The sequence below is a fragment of the Rhinopithecus roxellana genome, chromosome 14 (assembly GCF_007565055.1).
Source record: "Rhinopithecus roxellana isolate Shanxi Qingling chromosome 14, ASM756505v1, whole genome shotgun sequence".
NCBI lineage: Eukaryota > Metazoa > Chordata > Mammalia > Primates > Cercopithecidae > Rhinopithecus > Rhinopithecus roxellana.
In genome coordinates, this window is record NC_044562.1 from 61,716,495 (window position 1) to 61,730,713 (window position 14,219).

Below are 14,219 nucleotides of genomic sequence, written 5' to 3' on the forward strand. Positions count from 1 at the left end.
TCTGGCACATGCTCCCATATTTCATTTTATCTAAAGATCTTTGTGTCCTGCCAAACTTCTGACTGTGGGGGCCACTGCTAACTGCCTATCCCGAAGGCATTCTCTACTTCCTTACTTCAAGCACCCAATATACACTCTTCCCTTTTTCCTTATCGACAGAAGTCCAGTGTATCTCAGAATGTGTTCAGGAGTTCTTGCAGCTCAGGATAGACTTACAAGATGGTTCTGGCCAAGAAGATTTAAGTAGAAGTCTAAAAGGTGAAGCTTCTAGAAAAGCTATTGTTTTCCTAATGAAAAGGGACCCTTAGCTTGCATTTCCTTTTGATTTTTGTCCTTTCCTGTTAGTTCTTACTTCCTGGAAATGAAACATGTTGCCTAGAGGTGGAGCACCCGTTCAGTGAGCCTGTGACGAAGGCCATATACCAAGAACAGGAGAAAGCTAGAAGGAGCCCATATCTCTGACTGCCCTCGACTGCCCACACAAGAACTCACGCTGGAAAAAGAAAGCCCTGTTTCGGTAAGCTCATGTGTGTTTCATTTTCTGTTTTTCTGATACTCACAAACCCCAGAGAGTCTTCTCTGAACTTAATCTTTGTATACTCAGTTCCATGGCCTAATGGAATTTTAGGGTCAAAAGAGGGTTTAGAGATTACTTAGCTACAGTCATATACTGCCTTGTAGATGATTAGCACTCAATGTATGTGTGTCTAGTCTACATGGTTAGTGTTAAATTCTCTGAGGATGGAAATTATATGTACATTTAAATATTTGTGTTGAAAATGTTTCTCAAAACCTTGCTAAGTAAATGAATTCACAGAACCTTTCACAATGTTTCCGGAGAAACGTTTTTTTTGAAAGTACATAGACTCTATGAAAAATTTGCGGAGGATGGAAAGAGAAAGAAAAATCCTATGGAAAGGTTAAATTTTGAAACTCTTGTTAAAATAAAATCCTTAGCCAAATGAAATTTAACAGAGTTTATCTTATTTATTTTATTTTATTTTATTTTATTTTTGAGACAGAGTTTCGCTCTTGTTGCCCAGGCTGGAGTGCAGTGGCCCCCATGATTTTGGTTCACTGCAACCGCTGCATCCCGAGTTCAAGGATTCTCCTGCCCCAGCCTCCCAAGTAGCTGGGATTACAAGCATGCACCACCACGTCTGGCTTATACTTTGTATTTTCAGTAGAGACGGGGTTTTGCCATGTGAGCCAGGCTAGTCTCGAACTCCTGGCCTCAAGTGTTCCTCCCACCTCAGCCTCCCAAAGTGCTGGGGTTACAGGCACAAGCCACAGCGCCCGGCCTAAATTTAACAGAGTTTAATTGAGCAAAGAATGATTCATGAATCAGGTAGCCTCCCCAGCCAGAGTAGGCTCAGAGAGTCCGGCACAGCCACGTGGTGGAAGATGAGTTACAGACAGAACAAAGGAAAGTGATGTACAGAAAATGGAAGTGAAGTACAGAAGCAGCCGGATTGGTTATAGCTCAGCATTTGTCTTATTTGAACACAGTCCGAACAGCTGACCACCAGAGATTGGCCAACACTCAGTGATTGGCACACAGGTAGGTCATAGTCTGTTTGCACTTCCATTTAGGTTATAGTTCACGATGTACAGAGAAACCTTAGGCCAATCTTAAAATATTGGCTGGTGACATTACTTTGAATAGCAGAAACTACAATTACTTTTGCACCAACTTTTGCACCAATACATAAGGAGGCAGTTTTAGGCTAAAATCAATTTAACAGATTTGTTCTGAAAACTTGCTTTGTCTGTTGCCGCATAAAAAACAACCTCGAGGCTGGATGTGGTGGCTCATGCCTGTAATCCCAGTACTTTAGGAGGCCGAGGCGGGCAGATCACCTGAGGCCAGGAGTTCGAGACCAGTCTGACCAACATGGAGAAACTCCGTCTCTACTAAAAAATACAAAGTTAGCCAGGTGTGGTGGCGCATGCCTGTAATCCTAGCTACTTGAACCCGGGGGGCTGAGGTTGTGGTGAGCCAAGATCACGCCATTGTACTCCAGCCTGGGTAACAAGAGCAAAACTCCATCTCAAAAACAAAACAAAACAAAAATCAACCTCGAAATGTAGTGGATTCAAACAACCGTGATTTCATTTGTTCCTGATTTTCTGGGGCTAGAATTTGGAATGATGTTTCTTCTGCTTCACACAGGTTGGCTGGGATTACTTACTCGGCTGCATTCAGCTGGTGCCTGGGCTGGGCTGGGAGGCCAAGAAGGCTTCACTCACAAGCCTGCCCATGGGTGCTCCTGCTTCTGCCAACTTCTATTAGTCAAAAAAGGTTGCAGGACCTGCCTGAATTCAAGGGAAGGGGAAATAGGCTCTTCTCAAGGAGAAATAGCGAGGCTGTAATACAAAAGAACATGTATGATGGCAGAGAGTGCTGTCACCATCTCTGGAGACAAATCTACCCCTCTAACTTTTCACTTCTTTACAAGCTGAGATTACCCTGCAAATTGGAATTTTTATATGTGACGAAAAATTAATATTTATAGGATCCCTACCATATGCTGAGTGCTGTGCTAACTACTTTCGCGTAGAATTTCTCCTTTGCTGTGACCTATATTTTCTGTAGACCTAATCTCTGGGATCATTTGAACCATCTGCTGATGGAAAGGCAGTAGCTCACAGCTGGTCCATCCATAAAGGAGGATGCATGACAATTCCGACAGGTGGAACCTCTCCAGCTTCCTTCCATACTCAGGAACAACCCTAAACATGTTCTCTTTGTCCCCAGGGATCACGGGATACTGACTTGCATTCCTAAAAGAGCTCATATCACACTGTTGTTCATTTGGCCTCTTGGGGGATGGCAGCTTATCTTTTTAGAGATTCTTTTATTATCGAAAAGAAGTCATTTCTGTGATTCTGGGTATCCAACTAAAACTTGTACAAACAAGAAGATTTTGGATGGGCAGCTCCCTGGCAACCCCCTCCTATTCAGTTGTGAAACACCCCTCCTCCAGCTATTCAGAAACGACAAACTAAGGCAGTAGCTCTGTGATGTCTGTACAAGAATTGATGACAGGCACACCCAGAGGCTTACAGGGTGTTTGTGCTGAACATCAGCCCTGAGGGACCTTCCTGTTTTATCCCTTTTGAAACTCTTGACTGATTCAAAAGTAAAGAATAAAACAATAACCTGCCTGTGTACCACAGAGCAACTCTACTGCAGTAAAAACGGCAGATGCAGGAATATTTCATCCACCAGAAATTAACCTGCAGTCAGAGGAAAGCTGTGACATCAGCAGAGTTGGTGTCTCTGGAGTCAAAAGGGAAAGTTCTGGGACCTTCTAGCAGGGAGGTCGTGGAAAACGCAGGAGCAGCCCCAGATTTCTAATAGGGGCAATTTGCTAACATTTTCAACACCTTTTAAATGTTGTAGACACTTTAGGAGTAGTGTAGGGATTTTAAACGTTTATTAGGCAAATGAGGAAAGAGAGGCCCAAGTGGGTGAGGCGACTTGACCTGGGTCATTGGGCTGGGGTGTGGCACAGCAGTTCTGGACCCCATTTCCTCATCTCCAGCCCAGCCCTCTTTCCAAATACACCCTTCCTCCAGCCCCGACCTTTCTGCCCAACTCATCTTTACCAAGTGACCCTGAAGTGGTGAAGAGGAAACTTCCACTTGATCAAAGCATGGAGAACAAGGAGGAGGGGACAGGAGGCGACAAGGTCAGGGGTTTCTGAAGGGTCTTCAGGCAGCCTCAAGCTGGGAGGTGTGTGTGGTGGGCAGGGGAGGTCTCTCCAACACCTCCTGCCTCTCCTGATAGCACAAATGGGGGTGCTAGAGGTGCTAGAGGAGGGAAGGAGTCATTCTTGGCCAAATCGAGGGAGGCCTGCAGCAGCCAGGCCTTCAGGGACGCAGCGTGTCTAGTGATTGTAATCTGGTCTCACATCAAACTCACACAGAAAGACAGGTAAGGCTCCTTGACTGTAAGGTCTTGGTGAGGACACACCTGTGTGAACTTGAGCAAACCAGGGAAGAGGAAGTCAGTAGAAAATGTGCCTGGAAGACAAAGAGAAGAGAATAGAGGCCGGTCCTTAGTCACAATTATTGTAAAAGATCATTGTTCATCTGAAATCACCTCCCTCTTAAATGCAGGTTGGGGCATTTATGAGTGAATGTGTACATGTGAATATCGCAGAAATAGACAGCTGAGGGCAGAATTCCCATTGGCCTTGTCTTTGGGACTGTGTGTTAGCAGAAGACAAAAGAAACAAAAGAGAGCCACCATTGGTTTGTAACTCAAAGGATAAAGGCTAGCGGGGATGGATACCTCATTTTCCATGATGTGCTTGTTTCACACTGCATGGCTGTATCAAAACATTCACATACCCCATAAATATATACACGTACCCACAAAACTTAAAAACTAAAAATAAAAAGGAGAACAACAACAAAACCCCAAAGAGAGCTACTTCCTCTGCATTAGAAATACATAGGAAACTTAGTGTCAAGAGAGAGTGAGGAGAGGGAAAGCAGAGGAGGAAGAACGGGAAGGGGATCCCGAGACACACACTCAAGCTTTGGAGTTAGCTGAAGGGCTTTTTAACTAAAGGAAAATCCTGACATTAACATGCCAGGAATGCTGACACAGACCCCCTTCTGGCTCCTAAATATTCAGTAGGATCTGTGCTGCCTCCACCAGCCTTGAGGATTTTTTTTAGTGGATAGGGAGGTGGGGTGGACAGAAAGGAAACAGGCAGAGTCTCACTCTGGCTAAACTTGGTGAGAGGGAGAGAGGGTCTGCTGGACCGTAAGATGCTTCTTCAACTGGATTGATTCAATGGACGCAGGGCTTGGCTTGGGAGCTCCTACGAATGACCCATCATTTGGGGAGCTCACTGGTTGGGGAAGGAAGGTCAAGTCAATGTCATCTGCATCCTAAGAGCCAAAGAGCCCCAAATGATATATTGTTTTGTAGACTGATATGGTTCAGTTAGTAATGATAGTTCTAGAACTTTCTACCCATCTTTTGGTGGTCCTGAGGTCCAGGGCAGTGCTTACAGAGACCTTAGCCTGGACAAGTCTTAGCTGGATAGACAAGACACTCCTTGCACCAAGAGGCAGGAATTCTATGTTAATTCTGTTCTAAACAGCCTTGTGCCTGGAGTGCCTTTGTAACCACCCAGCAGGTTCTTCCTGCCTGCTGTACAAAGAAAATCTACTCACTGAGATTGATACGGCTCCCATGAGTGGAGGAACACCAGGTTTCTTCATCTAAGGTGAATTAGATAAAACGGCACGGACACACGTGGAGTGGTTTTAAGGAGCAGAGAGTTTAATAGGCACGAATGAAGGAAGAAGCTCCCCTATACAGAGACAGAGGGAGGGGGGCTCCAAAGCCGAGAGAGGAAGCCCTGTGTGCAGCGGAAATGTGTCTACTTATGTGAGGAGGCTGGAGGAGGTGGTGCCTGATTTGCATAGGGCTCAGGGGATTGGTTTGACCAGGCATGTCACTCACATAGCCCGCGAAAAAACTAGCCCTCCGCTCTAGCCTTTTAATATGCAAATACAGGGTGCCATGATGTTCTACACACGTGGGCATAAAAGGGGGCTGCCATGCTGTCAGGCACATGTGGGGGCAAGGGCAAGAAGAAGGGGTGGGAATCGCCATGTTTGGGGGTACCCAGTTTCTAATGGCCTGTATTTGCATATCAAAAGTTGCCAGCCCCGCTCTAAGACCAAGGGATTTCCTGCTAGACAAGAAAATGTTTCTGGAGCTGCTTTAAAAGAAACAAAAACTTTCCAAGGACCCCTTTTCCTCTCTATCAGCCTAAAATAATTTCTTAATAACTCCTATAACAAGATCACAGCATTGCAGTAAAGAAAGAGTTTAATCAATGTGAGGCTAGCCTGGCCACCCCACGTGGGAGATGGAGTTATTACTCAAGTTAGTCTCCACGAAGACTTGGAGGCTAGGGATTTTTCAAAGATAGTTTGGTGGGCAGGGGGCTGGAGTAGGAGGCATGCTGATTAGTTGGGTTGGAGATGAAGTCATAGGGAATAGAAGTTGTCCTCTTGTGTTGAGTCAGTTCCTGGGTGTGGGCCACAGGATTGGTTGGCAAGTCCAGGTGGGGGCCATCAGGGTGTCAGAAATGCAAAAACCTAAAAAGACATCTCAAAAGGCCAATCGTAGGTTCTGCAATAGTGATGTTATCTGCAAGAGTAACTGGGGAAGTTGCAAGTCTTATGACCTTTGGAATAATGGCTGGTAATTATTTAGAATTCAAACCCTTCTCATCCTCCAAACTTGGCGGCCTTTCATTCGTTTTACAAGGACTAATGAGACCTAGAACTAATGAAACCAAGAACCCTAACCATAAGTTTAATTTAGGGGAAGGGCTATTATTATTCAAACTAAAAACCAAATTTCTCCCAAATTAGTTTGGCCCACACCCAGGAATGAGCAAAAACAGCCAGCTGGTGAGGCTAGAGGCAAGATGGAGTCAGGCATGTCAGATTTCTCTCACTGGCGTAATTCTGCAAAGGTGGTTTCACCTTCCCCACTCCCAGCGTTCTCTCTGTCTCTCCCCTCCCTCCCCACAGACCCTTATGTAATTTTTGTTGTAAAGTTTCTGAAATCCTACCATCAGCTGAAGAATGACAAGGTTCATGCATTTGGAAAGGAGAGCTTTATTTCTCATAAAGGGTTGTATCCTGCAGGGTGGCTATTCTATAGGCTGGGAAGCAGAGCCTCCGGCCAGAAGCTGGAAACAGACACTTCGAGGGTGGAAAAAATAAGACAGGAATTTATGCTAAAGCAGGTGGCCAAATATACATATTCAATAAGTCATGAATATTTATGAAATATTTATCCCCTGGCTGCCCCTTGCTGAAAAGACTGGGAGAGTGAGCATTTAGCTCTTTCAGTCTCCTCTTGGAGTCAGGAAAGAGAGAAGTGATTTGGGAGTGGACGTTAGGTTTGCCAAACCAGAGTCCACTATCCCTTCCCAGATCAATCCCAAGGCACTGTGGCCGTATGGCCAAGATCAGAAGGGAAACAGACACAGATTCAGATGCATACATGCACAGGCTCACACACATGTGACAACACAACCTCTCAACCATGAAGCAAGTTTAAAAGAAAAAGGGTTCTTTTCCTTTACCACCCTCAGCTTGCTTTCTGATTTGGGAAAAGGCCACAACCTCTCAACTTTGAGGTTTTCCAGCCCATTATCCAAATAGAAAAGAAGGATGCTATGAAAATAACACCAGGTGGACGTGGCGAGGTGGGCACCAGGGGCCAAACCTATGATCTTCTATCGATTCAGAAGCAAACCTCAGAGCGTGGCATGAAGAATACTCATGGTAATGAAATAATAGCTGTGTTGTAAGAATGCGAAGTTGGATGTTAACATTTGTCTGAGATCATGAAAAAGAGGAATGGGAAGTTCATGACATTTGTGAAGTTAGTGACTAAGGCTGTATGGTAAGGAAAGACCTTGGGGATTTCAGTGAAATTCTGAATTCAAAGAGCATGATGAATGTGGGGTGGGGCTCTGTGAGGCAGACAGCAGAGAAACCTGAGAGCAGATGCGGCTGGGAGGAGGAGTTGCCCCGGTCAGGCGGAGGGAGGGGCCCGGCTCGGGGAATTCTGTGGGCAGAGTCCAGGGATCTGCTGGTTACAGTCTTGATGGATATGCCATGACCTTCATACCAGGAGGGGCTGAACTGGGGCGGTGCACAGGCAGTGGCTTCCTCAGTGACCCCAGAACTTGGAAGAAAGGCAGTGGCCTCCAGGGGAGGTTGGTGGTGAAGCCAAACCAGGAGAAGTGCTGGGAGAGTGAGAAAAGCCAGGTCAGTCTCTAAAGATACAGCACCCCCAATGCACCGAGATGTTGCCCCCAAAGACCCTTGTCCTGCTGTGAAATGCCTGGCACCCTCCAGGGTTGCTGGCTGAGTGCTGAGGGAAGCGTCCCAAGGAAGGGAAATGTCGAGAAAAGAGGGTCCCGGGGAAGCCTCCATTGTCCTTTGGCAAATGGCCCATCCTTTGGGGGACAAAGGGATGAAGTAAGGGAAGCCGCAACAGGTCAGGCCTACAGCCTCCTGCTTGGCTCACCCGGAGCCAGCCTTGGTGATAAGCAGGCAGATGTGGCGATGGTGTCTGATGCATCTGACCCCATAGACATGTGGTTGAGGCAGTCCCGAGGCCCCTCAAGGCCCCACCATGTGGTGCTGGGAAGGAAAAGGAGCAGGAGGCAGATGTTTTCGACTCAGGCCTGGGTTTTGTCAGCTCGGCATGAGCCTATCCTGGGCTGGTGGGCTGGCAAAAAAGAAACGGGGTTTTGAGGCAAGCGCTAACTCCAGGACCTCAATGTTGAAACACAAAAACCCCTTCCTGGCTGGTAACGCTCAGCCCCCATTCAGTGCCACCACACACATTCTGCCCCGAGAAACTCAGGTTATAGGAAAGAATGCTTTCAGGCAGTATCAGGGAGGGGAGGGGATCAGCTGCAACGTGAGCATGAGTTGAAATCACAGTTGCAGGGTTTGTGCCCCTTCCTCCTAGGAACGCCTCTGTCCCTGGACTCAGCCCCCTACCCTGGCTCCTGGTTGCTCGGGGCTCCGTCAATAATCTTAACACATAATAATGGGCTCTTTTAAATGGCCTTATCCATATGTTTATTTTACAAGATACTTTCTGAGCAAAACTTAGCTGTACAGCTTTTATATCAAGTTGACCTCCTCCACTTTTCACTCGAGGGCACCGAAGCGAAGTAACTGCGTGGTGACTGATGCAAGACGCTGCTCAGACACGGCCTGCTTCCTCAAGGAATAGCCCATGCGGGGAGCGAGGAGATTTTGTTACATCTGCCCAAATGAAAACGTTCATCGTCACCCAATTCTGGGCCTCTTCTGCCAGATGTACTGATCTGTCTCCCACATTATCCATCTGCTTAGCTGATGGCAGCCCACGCTCGCTCCAGAGCACAGAGCTCTGTGTCCTAAATGATTGGGAGCAGGCATGGAGGTGAGCCAGTCCGTCATCAAACACACTGCCACACTTGCAGTCCTGTGATCATCAGCCCTGGGGCTTGGCAGATAGAAGGTTTGTAAGTCTAAGAACTTTTAGCAGCAACAACAACAAAATGAGGAAAAAGTTGTAAATAGAAAATGGAGTTCTGAGTCTGAGCCCAGGCAGCCAGGAGCTGCAGCCTGGCAGATTAGGTCCTAGGAGCAGCTGCCCCAGGGTTTGGAAGTCAGTCTCCCCTTCTAGAAAGAGAGTGTAAGAACATACATGTGGAAACTCTCCTTTTGCAAACTCAAATTTGAATTTTAAGTCACCAGGGTGTAAAGGTGATGGTATGCTTTTGTGAGATTTCAGAACCTAGTGGGTCGTCGAAGATGCTGATTGATCTTTCTTCTAAGTCCCAAATGACCTGCTGGGAGTGTGTGGTGGTCAGTCTGATGTGCACCAATGTGGGCAGGCCTGTCCAGGATGGGTTTGCTGTCAGGCTAGAATGACCGCTCCAGCCCCAGCCTTTGCATCCTACTCAGTCCTGTGCCAGGTGCTGGGAATACAGAGGAAAGAAAAAGTTTGTCTTCCAGAAGCTCAGTTTGGAGGAGTGCTTTGCAATCTTTTATGCGCACTAGAATCCCTGGGGATCTTGTTCAAATGCAGAATCTGATTCATTAGGCCTATTAGGTCTGAGATGGTGAATTTCAAACAAGCTCCCAGGTGATGCTGATGATGCTGGTCCATGGACCACAGTTTGAGTAGCCAAGGTTAGAGCAATGGTTCTGAAAGGGTGGTCCCCAAGAAGCAGCTGCAGCCAAGAGCTCCATATTAGAAATACAAATTCTCAGGTGTCTCCCAAGACCTACAAAATCAGAATCTCTGGGAGTGTGGCCCACCAATCTGTGCTTTAATCACCCCTTTGATGATTCAGATGTGCGAGCTTACCACCTGGTTACAGCAGTGATTAGCTTCGTTGCACTAAAAAGGGAGGTGGCCTGAACTAGTATCTGAGCTGGCTCTTAAGGACACATAAGAGAGACTAGGCAGGCAGAGAAGGCTGTGCAAAGGCCCGAAGAGGAAGTTGGAGCAGCAGGTGCCTGGAGAGAGACAGCCCAGGAAAGAGGCTGAGAATCACCCAGAAAACTCTTGAAGGCCACTGTTTGCAGGCCCAGAGCTTTGCTCAACCATTGGCCCTTCGAGGTTGAGCCTCACAGTGAGTCCACCTCCCACCTCCCCACGCTCAGCTGTGGTTAAGCTGGTTCACCTTCCTGAAGAGAAAGGCTGCTGATACTGAAAATGATTTCTTGTCTGATAAAATCGAGATGGCGCCCAGAACTCACTTTTCACTCCAGGAGGGTCAAGGCTGTGGAGACCTAGTAAGTATTAATTCCTATAGGAGCCAAGGCAGGAAAGAACGAAGTTGGAGAGAGTGACGGGGAGAAAGGTGAGGGGTGGGGAAGAACGCCTGAGGACCTTGTCTGTGGTTAGCGTCCTAAGTGTAGTTGTAAAGAACGGAGGATGGTTCCTGTTGACATTTGTGGTTTCTGTCGGCCTGCATCTTTCAGACAATTTTCACCAAATTCTCCCCAGTGGTGGTGAATGTGTGTGCGTGATCCCAGGAGCTGGAGGAGTGGCTGGGGGGCAGCCAGCGAGAAGCTGAAGTTGTCTCAATTTTTGTCTTTAAAAATGTGTGTGCTTATATGTTTGTTTTAATATAATCAATGGCTCAGTGCTTAGTGAAATAAATAATTCTGTGATCCTAGGGTCTCATCCCACACAATGTGCATCTCATTCTCTGAAAAGCAGAGGGGCGGACTTTAGAAATGCATTGTCTTCTAGGGAGGTGGCATTTCCATGAGGGGGGGACATTTTAGAGGAAGAACTATTAATACATCAACCATCTGTGTGGTGAGCACACAGGGGCTGGGATGAAGGGAGGGTGCTTGGGGTGTCCTTTAACATGAGGCAAGCACCTCTTTTTAGTTAGTGTCCCAACAAGCCCCAACTCGTAGTCCCACCCAGGAAGGGTGGGCGGGAGGCCCAAGGCAGATGGAAAGCAGGTATGGCAGGCAGGCGCAGCTACAGGAGCCACAGCTGGTGCTCAGACACACGCTCAAACCCACGCTAGCCTAAGAGCATGCTCAGGGCCTCTGGAGGGGCTGCGGTGCTGGAAGGGGGCTCTGTTTCTTGAGAATTGAGCAGTAAGATGAACTCTCTGAATTCAATCCTCAGGGTATGTCTCCTCTGCCCAAGCCTGGAGCCAATTCGGGAGGGTGGGCTCCTGGGGAATGTACTAGGTTAACTCGTTAGAAGGCCCCAGAAGACACACCTGACTCAAGCCCAGTATTTTGCAAATGTGCACATTTGGTCAGAAGGATCAGGCAGGAAGAGTGGGCAACTCCGCTCCAATCTATAAGAAAATGGCATTCATCCAGGGGTTTCCACCAGCAGAGCCACCTCCTGTTTGTACTCTGGTGTCAGCATCTCCTCCTTCCTAAACCCTTCCCCCAGTCAGGTTCCGCAGCGACACAGCAGTGCCAGATGCACCTTATTTCTAAAGCACCGTAAATATCTAAAAGGTGGGGCGTAGAAACTGATTTTCAGAACGTTCTTCTTTGCAAACAGAATTGTAGGTAAGCACCAATACCTTGGAGAGATAAGAAGAACTTTCTGACGCTGCAGGGCAGTGGGCCCCTTCCACCACGCAGGGTCAGACACAGCGGCAGCCCTAGTCTGTCTTCACCAGGACAAATGGGTACTGTGGGATAGGAAGGCCCAAAGGAGTGGGGAGGTGGTTCGGGACATGCAGCCGACATGGGTGAGGGTGACTCACCCAGAGGGGGTCCCAGCTCCAGGAAGGGTGCCCAGCCCAGGAATGAAGGCACTGGAGCCCTCCGGAAGCAGCTCCAGATCCCTGACCCGCAGGCCAGCCTTGCTTTGGGTGGACAGATGCCCTTCAGGAGCTGCCCAAATGCTGACAGTCAGGCTTTGGAAGGACACAGATTTCCACAGCAAACCTTCCTCCTTCTGACCCTCTCAGCCCTGGGCTCAAGGAGAGGCCTTCTGTCACTAAAAACGTATGTTCATTTAAAACAGATGGGGACTTTGGACTTTCTGGAAATGGATTTATAGGTTTCCGTTTGGCCCCACCTCTCTGAACTCCAGGCTCCATGGGGTCACCCATCTTCCTTCCTGGGAGGGGCCTGAGGCCCTGGGGGAGTTACGTTTGAACAGACACAGGGTGAGCATTTAACAACGCACTTCCTGACCTCGGTGACGTTCAGCAGAGCACAGGGGCAGAAAAGTGTTTGATCAAAACGTGTCCTATTGCTGCATAGTTACTGAAACTGATGGAACACAGGTTCTGAACCTAAAAAAAAAATCAGAGGTGAAGTCACTGACCACAAGTTCCTACGTTCCCAGTTCGTTACTACCGAGGAAGGTTGACTGTCTTTGTGGTTCCCACACTTTAGCCTGCATTAGAATCCTCTGTGGGACTTGTTAACACAAGGCCCCACCCTCAGAGTTTCTGATTGAGAGGGTCTGGGGTGGGCCGGAGAATCTGCATTGCTAACAAATGCCCAGATGATGCTGAGTGATGCTCCGGGGACCACAGTGAGAACCACAGCTCTACAGTCAGTGCTCCAGCACACCATGCCCCACACCGCCATTTTCTTACTGGATCATTTTTCACATCACTTTTTTCCAAGACAACATTTCTATCACGCAGCGCAGGCAGCCCAGGAGGCGGGGGCTGGTTCTGCAGGCCAGCGTTGTTCCTGAGCCCATCCTAAAATGGGAATCGGCATCTCAGACGAGCTCTAGCTCTGTCCAAATGCTCCAAGATGCCTCATGAGAGTGCTGTCCAACACTGGCCAACCAGGCTGTGCCATTCACGCCTCCTATGCCAGTTGGAAATGCCATCGAGATGAACATCAGCCAGAAGGACAGGGGCCATCGTCCAGGCGTCAGAAGTGTGTGAACCAGAGGAACTCCATCTTGAATAGGGGCTGGGTAAAGGAGGCTGAGACCTACTAGGCTGCATTTCCAGATGGTTAAGGCATTCTAAGTCACAGGATGAGATGGGAGGTCAGCACAGAATACAGGTCATAAAGACCTTGCTGATAAAACAGGGTGCAGTAAAGAAGCCGGTCCAAACCCACCAAAACGAAGATGGTGATAAGAGTGACCTCTGGTCCACTCACTGATACACTCCCACCAGCACCATGACAGTTTACAAATGCCATGGCAATGACAGGAAGTTACCCTATATGGTCTAAAAAGGGGAGGCATGAATAGTCCACCCCTTGTTTAGCATATCATCAAGAAATAACCATAAACATGGGCAACCAGCAGCCCTCGGGGCTGCTCTGTCTATGGAGTAGCCATTCTTTGATTCCTTTACTTTCTTTATAAACTTGCTTTCATTTTTCTCTATGGACTCGCCCTGAATTCTTTCTTGCGCAAGATCCACTTTACTCTATGGACTCGCCCTGCATTCTTTCTTCGCAAGATCCAAGAACCCTCTCTTGGGGTCTGGATCGAGACCGCCTTTCCCGTAACACAGCCACCAAAAATTCCAAGCTCAGGGCCATCAGCCCCACCCCTCCAAGCACAGGTCCACACAAGCGACTTCATTCCTCTTATGCATGGGAAGAGTATCTTAGAACAAACTCCAGGCAGAGACGGCGTGCATCTGAGAAATAGTGTTTTGATTTTTTCCAATAAAGATACAAAACATTTTTTGAAATTATCAGATAGAATTGATCATTAAAATAGAATGAACATTTAGACCGGGTGCGGGGGCTCAAGCCTGTAATCCCAGCACTTTGGGAGGCCGAGACGGGCGGATCACGAGGTTAGGAGATCGAGACCATCCTGGCTAACACGGTGAAACCCCGTCTCTACAAAAAAATACAAAAAACTAGCCGGGCGAGGTGGCGGGCACCTGTAGTCCCAGCTACTCGGGAGGCTGAGGCAGGAGAATGGCGTAAACCCGGGAGGCGGAGCTTGCAGTGAGCTGAGATCCGGCCACTGCGCTCCAGCAGCCTGGGTGACACAGTGAGACTCCATCTCAAAAAAAAAAAAAAAGAATGAACATTTAATTATTTTTCCCCCAAACCAGTGAATGGTGACTTGAAGGGTAGGTTAGTAATAATTGTTCTCCCTACTTACAAGTCATAGTATGAGTTGAATTTCTTTATGTCACTGCCCTTGCTTTAGTTGGTGGCCA

The 14,219-nt window shown here is 47.8% G+C and overlaps 1 long non-coding RNA gene across 2 annotated transcripts in view; it reads left to right on the plus strand.

The window, feature by feature from the left end:
• Nucleotides 1-220: 220 nt before the first annotated feature.
• Nucleotides 221-14,219, plus strand: part of LOC104658030 — a 57,872-nt gene continuing 43,873 nt past the window's right edge. Inside the window, exons 1-2 of one of the 2 annotated variants that reach the window (XR_004053218.1) lie at nucleotides 221-517; nucleotides 8,731-10,362. This is a non-coding gene — a long non-coding RNA (uncharacterized LOC104658030). The remainder of the gene's footprint in view (nucleotides 518-8,730; nucleotides 10,363-14,219) is intronic. The other variant, XR_747371.2, reaches the window with a different exon arrangement.